The sequence below is a fragment of the Phoenix dactylifera genome, chromosome 4, assembly GCF_051530095.1.
Source record: "Phoenix dactylifera cultivar Ajwa chromosome 4, Ajwa_hap1_PhDact_Kaust_v1.1, whole genome shotgun sequence".
NCBI lineage: Eukaryota > Viridiplantae > Streptophyta > Magnoliopsida > Arecales > Arecaceae > Phoenix > Phoenix dactylifera.
The window spans coordinates 3,799,861-3,806,813 of record NC_143193.1 but is presented as its reverse complement, the minus strand read 5'-3'; the positions used below and the strand labels follow the sequence as shown (position 1 = coordinate 3,806,813).

Genomic DNA, 6,953 nt, shown 5'->3' with positions numbered 1-6,953 from the left:
GGAAGAGTCCTTGAATGTAGTTTTAAGGATATCATCTATTAATATTTTAAGCATCTAATAATGTTTGTTTTTACTCCAAGACTGTTACTAAAGTGCGAGGCATTGAGGCATAGGAAGATGGAGAATGGCAGCTTACTATGGCCATTTGCATCCATGTATACTTCTTATCTTGAAGCCAATTGAATCATATTCACATCTCCCCATGGTGAGTTTTAGGTGCTGGCAGGCTTAATATTACCAAAATTGGTGTACTTAGTTCAATGAGTTAATTGTTAATCACCCTCCTAAATATCTACATATGCTATATATTTGGACGCAATTTACAGAGAGCGCAAGTTGGCCATGATTAACATATTTAACCTACTTTCTTTTATGCTAAACAATAAAGCCATTTATAGAAATGTTTGTTATGGGACTTAGAAAAAAGGAAGGTTAGGTTGGTGTTTAACACCAAATTTTAGTGCCAAATTTTCAAACAAATCTAATCAAGACTAAATAAGATCCACCATGTAATTTCCCTTGATTTTATTGATAGAAATCAAATCTCAGCGATCAAATTAGTGAAGGGTAAATTAAATAACTTCAGGAAAAAAAAATTTGATAAAACAATCAATTCAAACGGCCATAGAGTTGCACTATGTTGATAGCCAAACGTGATAAACTAGGACAACCTGATAGATTAGTAGATAGTGAAATATTAGTCAAGTGAGAGAATAGCAGCACCCGATGCAACATCTCGACGAAAGAAATAGTAAATGTAAGTACATATATATTATAGAGTAAATTACAGAAATTCTCCTGAGATTAAGGATAAATTATACTTATACCCAATAGTTTGAAAAACCTACTCTTACCATCCTAAGATTTATTTTTGTCTAGCACTTTAATCTATAACTTAACAAAATATTAGTCCAACTGCTAATGTTAAATAACACCCAAATGTCACATCAGAAAAATTTCAAAATGACCAAAATAATATTAAGTGACATAACAACCATCTAGGGATATAAAAAGAATATGTGTATCCTCCTCCCTACTCAAGAATAATTTTAGCTTTTCGCATGAGGTAAACAGTTTCACTAACACCATTTATTTAACTATGTATAAGTGTAGGTTTTAAAACTATTGAAAATAAGTGTAATAAATGTACACCTCAAAAAGGGTTTTGTAATTTACTTTATATTATAATTTGAAGTAAGAGTATAAAAAAAGAGAAGAGAGAGAGAGAGAGAGAGCAAGCCATATATATGGAAGTAGGGCATCCCATAAATAAACTACAAGTTCAGCTAATCGTAGCCCAAAGAAAGAAAGCATTGAATAAGAGAGATGAGGTGGATATGAAGGGAGGGAGCGGGAGTGGTAGGACGAACAGCAAGGGAAGAATAGAGTTTGATTATTTCCTTAATTTAGATTGCATGAAAAATAGGTTGAAAATGATTAGACTTCGTTATTGCCTTTCATCCCTACTATTACATGCACTTGTCTCCTTACAATATTCCTACTAAGCTATAAGATATGCGTTATTAACTCCTAGGATTAGTAATGACGAAAGCATACGTCTTGGCCAATCTAGGAATATGCAATACCATATTATTCCTCTTATTATTCTATTTGAACTTAGCACCTTCAATGCACATGGAACACACAGAAAAAGCGATGCAGCACAATTGCGAGGAAAGAGGAGAAGAAGGAAGAACAAAAGAGGGAGAAGGAAGAAGAGGTTATAGGGACGCAGAAAGAAGAGAAGGGGAGGAGGAGGAGGAAGAAGAATAAGATGTGGGGAAAAGAAAGTTCTTAATCATTCATTAAAACCTTAATCATGAAAATAGTCCCCTATATATAGGGCCAAATTAACACAATTAACATAAAACCCCCTTACACAAAAATAACTCCTAATAACCCCACGAATAACACAAATAAGCCCCAAAATGCAAACAAGCCCAGAAATAAAAATAAAATAAATATGCAAATAAACGAGTCTGACTCAATCTGGAGGCTCAGGATCATCTGGATGAAGGGCTCTGATGTCCCCATCAACTCCTTCCGGGTGAGAAAAACTCGACCCCGTCGAGTACAGGTCTGGCTGGCTGTCGTACTGCTCCAGAAGATCGGGGGTCAAGGCGCTGCAACTGTGCTCTGAAAATCCACATCACATCAGACTTTGGTCGACCTTTCCACCAAATAAGGCAACATTGGTAACCACCATTCCTGATTGAAATAACCTGCTCATCCAATATATGTTCTATTTGTTCTCTACGTGCATGAAATTTGGAAGGTGGTGGCTCAACAGCAGGTAATAGGTCAGGGTGTCCAATATGGGCAGGTATATCGATAAAGAGCTCAGAAGGCATGAATATTATCTTTTTGTATGGGACTAAATCTTCAATATTAAATGTCGCACTAATCTTATAGTCATCAGGAAGATCCACAATATATGCATTCGAACTGATTTTTTTTAAGATTTTGAACGGTTCTGTACTACAAGTTTGCAATTTCTTAAACGTATCTGAAGAAAATCGTTCAAGCCTAATTCTTATCATGACGTAATCTTTTTCACTTAACTCTTTATAACATCTGTGTAAATCAGCAAGGGATTTATATTTTAAGTTATTAAAGTGACTACAATTGCTGATTTCTTGATACAATGAATGTGGATATGATGCCATTGGTTGTGCAGACTCAAAGAATCTATACTGATGAGATATGAAAAATAGGTCTATGGGTTGCCTAGGTTTGTAATCATGCACCACTTCGAATGGACTCATACCTATGGACTTGTTAACCGAACTATTACATGCAAACTCAACTGTCGGTAACATTAAATTTCAGGTCCTAGCATATGCATTCGGTCTGAGCCTATGATGTGGAGGGTTGGGCAGAGATGCTCCGGAAACTAGATCAATTGCACGTTGGATATCACGCATTGGAGAAAGTGCATCCAAAAGATCATCAGGGACTACATCATGAAACTCTTCTAAAAGGGAAACTACTATAGGGGAATGTTCAAGATTGGATGTCACATGGGTATCTTTAGCTACAAGCGCCCATTCAGGTGGCTGGCTCTCAATATCTGTCACTACCTCTTCGATAGTAGTGATGTGAAGTAGCTTGGTTGTACTTAGATCAATAGTCTCCCTTTGGGAATCATTTTGGACAAAGTCTAATTCTATAGGTTCGTCTTTAAAGTCTTCTTCATAGTCTTCTATATTTGGTTCATAGACTTCTTCGACATATTCGACCTCTTGGCTCCTAACTTCTGGTTCAGTAATCAGGTAGGTTCTAATGGAACATTGGGATGCTATGTGGTCGAATTGTTGACACCTTGAGCATTGGGTTTGGTGCCCAAGAAAATGGGGAAGGATTACAGGTGGTGCAACCAAACTGATTTTAGGTTGGGCTGCAATAGGTGGAAAGGTGTCAAACTGATTAGCTTATCAGACAACTTGTTTTTCCTTCTTTCAAAGATCTCTTGTCATCTTTTCTCATTTGGGCTCTGAAAGGTGGAAGTCCATGATGTTGATGAGTAATGGTATGTGGCCAGCGATGGTACTAAAAAATGTGTGGCCTCAGTAGCTGGCGTGCCATAAAGGAACTTCTTCCCTTTAGCATATGAGACAACTTTTTTTTCCTTTTTCAAAGATCTCTTGCCATCTTTTCTCATTTGGGCTCTGAAAGGTGGAAGTCCATGATGTTGATGAGGAATGGTATGTGGCCCAGCCTAAGAATGGTATTGCCATAGCCTAAGTTTTCCATGCACGTATACCTCATCGCACGGCAACATCTTTGATTTTCTTGAAAATTAAGAGTTTAAATTATCAAATTATCCTTCCTCTTGTGAGTTAGATTCTTGAAGCCCAAGACTCTTCTTGTTCCCACAGGGTTAATCTTAAATCCTAACCGGAGCATATACTAATTATCATGATAGCAGAAGTTGCATATATGCCTTGAGAAGGCATAGCCTAATGTGGACTTCAATTTTGGAGTGAGAGCTGCTTGATCTCTGAGATTGAGGTCTTGCGATGTTCGAGTTCAAGAAAACCATATGCAAAACTTTACCATCCTTGAGAATAACATCCTTTAAAATTCATTGGGGATGTCAAACTCTTCATGATCATCAATATATTGTCTATGGTATTACCTACCTCTCACCTCTTTGATGAGAGGTTAGGACTTCATATTCTAAGTGGCATGGGCTCCTAGTATTTTTGGCCATTTATCATTTCTCCTAATATACTCTAAGTTCCATAAGCTTAATTTAGGTGATCTGTCAAATGGAACAATAGAATGTAATAGTACAAATGTTGATCTTAGAAATAGGCTTATACTCAGGAATGGTTATGCAAGAAATTAAGTGCAAAGCATAAATTAAAATAATGCATAAGATCTAGCAGCTAGGTCTTAGATCTTAGAAATGTTTAAGGGGATGCAAACCCTTTTTTTTGGTTGCAAAGTCTTAGGGGACGGGGGTTGAGGAAGAGTCCTTGAATGTAGTTTTAAGGATATCATCTATTAATATTTTAAGCATCTAATAATGTTCGTTTTTACTCCATGACTGTTACTAAAGTGCGAGGCATTGAGGCATAGGAAGATGGAGAATGGCAGCTTACTATGGCCATTTGCATCCATGTATGCTTCTTATCTTGCAGCCAATTGAATCATATTCACATCTTCCCATGGTGAGTTTTAGGTGCTGGCAGGCTTAATATTACCAAAGGTTGTGTACATAGTTCAATGAGTTAATTGTACTATCCTCAAGGGCAGCAAGATGGTTGTTACATTATTTTACAAATTATTTAGTCTCTCACCCTCACCAAAAAAAAAAAGGTTTTGTCTCTTTGCTTCATGAAGATCATCTACATACCAATGGTGCACCCTGCCTTTACGGAAACAAAATCCGGATTCAAAAAGAGAGAAATTCTCTTTGTATTTTCTGAAGAACACCCAGCGCTTGATGTCAACATGAGCCTTGAGTAATTTAAGGTGCAACTTTTTATGAAATGATATTTGAATTATACAACCTTTAGCTATGGGGCCTAATTACATTATTCTTAAAAACAGAATTATGTAATGCTTCAAATGTTAACTTAACTCTTTATGAACTTAGAGTGCAAATAAGCGACATGTGTTATGAGTATTAGTCTCATCATTCAAATTTAGCATGTAATAGTTATCGAACAGAGTTAAAAAGTAATTTTTAGATCTAGTAAATTCTGGACTCCTAACTTTGCTAAGAAGTTCAAGGCCTACTTTTCCACGAAAAGCACAACTATATCTATCTATATGCATGAATCAGTTCATAGAAACCTGCAAGTAATCAAACAAAACCTGTATGCAATCATTTTGTATTCATATATACTTAGCATAAATAACCCTCTCCTAAGGATATTAAGATGCAAACATTTTTCCTTTTATTGTTTAAAGCATCAACATATGTTCTTATATATGTATTATGCACATTACCCTTGATTTGTACATTCGTATTTAGAAATAAAAATAGCAGCATTTTCTACTTAAAGACTAGTGTAGACAAAATGAAATGCTTCGTCCCAACATATCAAGAAAGAGGCACTTTTTAATTGGTGGAAAATTTATTAAATCCAAGTAAACACTGAAGATTCTCAAGGGGAACAATATCTAAATAGTTCCATATCTTATTTCCATATATAAAGTATGCATAAAGAGATGTGATCAAGTCTGCGCAATCAGACAATGCGCCTACAGATGGTAAGTCCATCACCAATACAAACTTGTGATATATCAATGCGAGAATCAGCAGCCAGAAAATCATTAAACTTCACTTGATGGTTTCTAACTTCAATGAACTCCTCAGGATTGGATGGATCCACTGGAACAGCCACACTACCACACCAAAGTGTATTATCATATGCAATAACTCCTCCAACTTTGACAAGTTTTAGCAAACGTTCGTGGTATTCCCCATAATTTAACTTGTCAGCATCCACTAATGCAAAATCAAAGAGTTCATCTTCCTTTGTCTGCAATTATCCAAAAAGTTATGCAATCGCAATAAAATGGCCCTAAGGTGCTTATATAAAAGACTCCATCATAAATTCTCTTGGTTAACAATAGTTTAGCCATATGATGTCAATCTAGTTTTGGCATTAAAATATGGTTTTCCTTTTGTGCATTGACACCTGTATTAGGTTATTACTTTGAAAGCTTCAAAGACAGAAGCATCCACCAAAGAAGGTTTTGAAAAATATGAAAATATGTTGTTTTACTTAGTGATGCTAAAGTAATATAGATGGTTTTAGAGTAACTTGACAATACACTCTAGTAAGCCATGCTCTAATGAAATAGAAAATATTCTTTAAATCATCATTAAACATCAAGTGAATTCCTAACCAAGGTCCTTTAGATAAATAAGAGGTACATAATTGGAGTATAAAATAGTTATACACTCTGATAACTGATAAATATGGAGTTTTTAACTAATATTTCTAACTATTCAAAGAATTCTTCATTATATAGGGAGGTTCCCTTCACATGAACTTGCATATCTTGGAAACAAAAGGGAACCTAGAAATTATTTCATAGTTGTCTCCATATGAGTACACTGCAAAAGTGATTCGATAGATTTGGTAAGTGCGTTAATATGTATCTTAATGAGTTCATATCCTCAAATTTACTTCATTTCAAATATTATAACATTTATGCCTACATCAATTTTAATTTTCGTCCTCTAATTTTTGCAACAAAACTTTACAATTAACATCTATGTGGGTTAACCTATATTTAGCTTATTTTTGAATAGGTAAAGCACATATAATCTTGCCTAAATTGTTAATAACAATGCAGAGACGACAAAAAAGAATTAATGTGAACCAAGAAAGATAATATACTTAATTATTGTTGGCATATGGTGAAAGCTTACCTCTTGAATCATTTTATCAAGAACAGGGATTGCTGCTGATTCAATGAAATTAATCTTG

General features: G+C 35.2%; 1 pseudogene; it reads right to left on the bottom strand.

The window, feature by feature from the left end:
* Positions 1–5,702: 5,702 nt before the first annotated feature.
* LOC149753602 (norbelladine 4'-O-methyltransferase 2 pseudogene) lies at positions 5,703–6,736 on the bottom strand (annotated as a pseudogene).
* Positions 6,737–6,953: the final 217 nt, after the last annotated feature.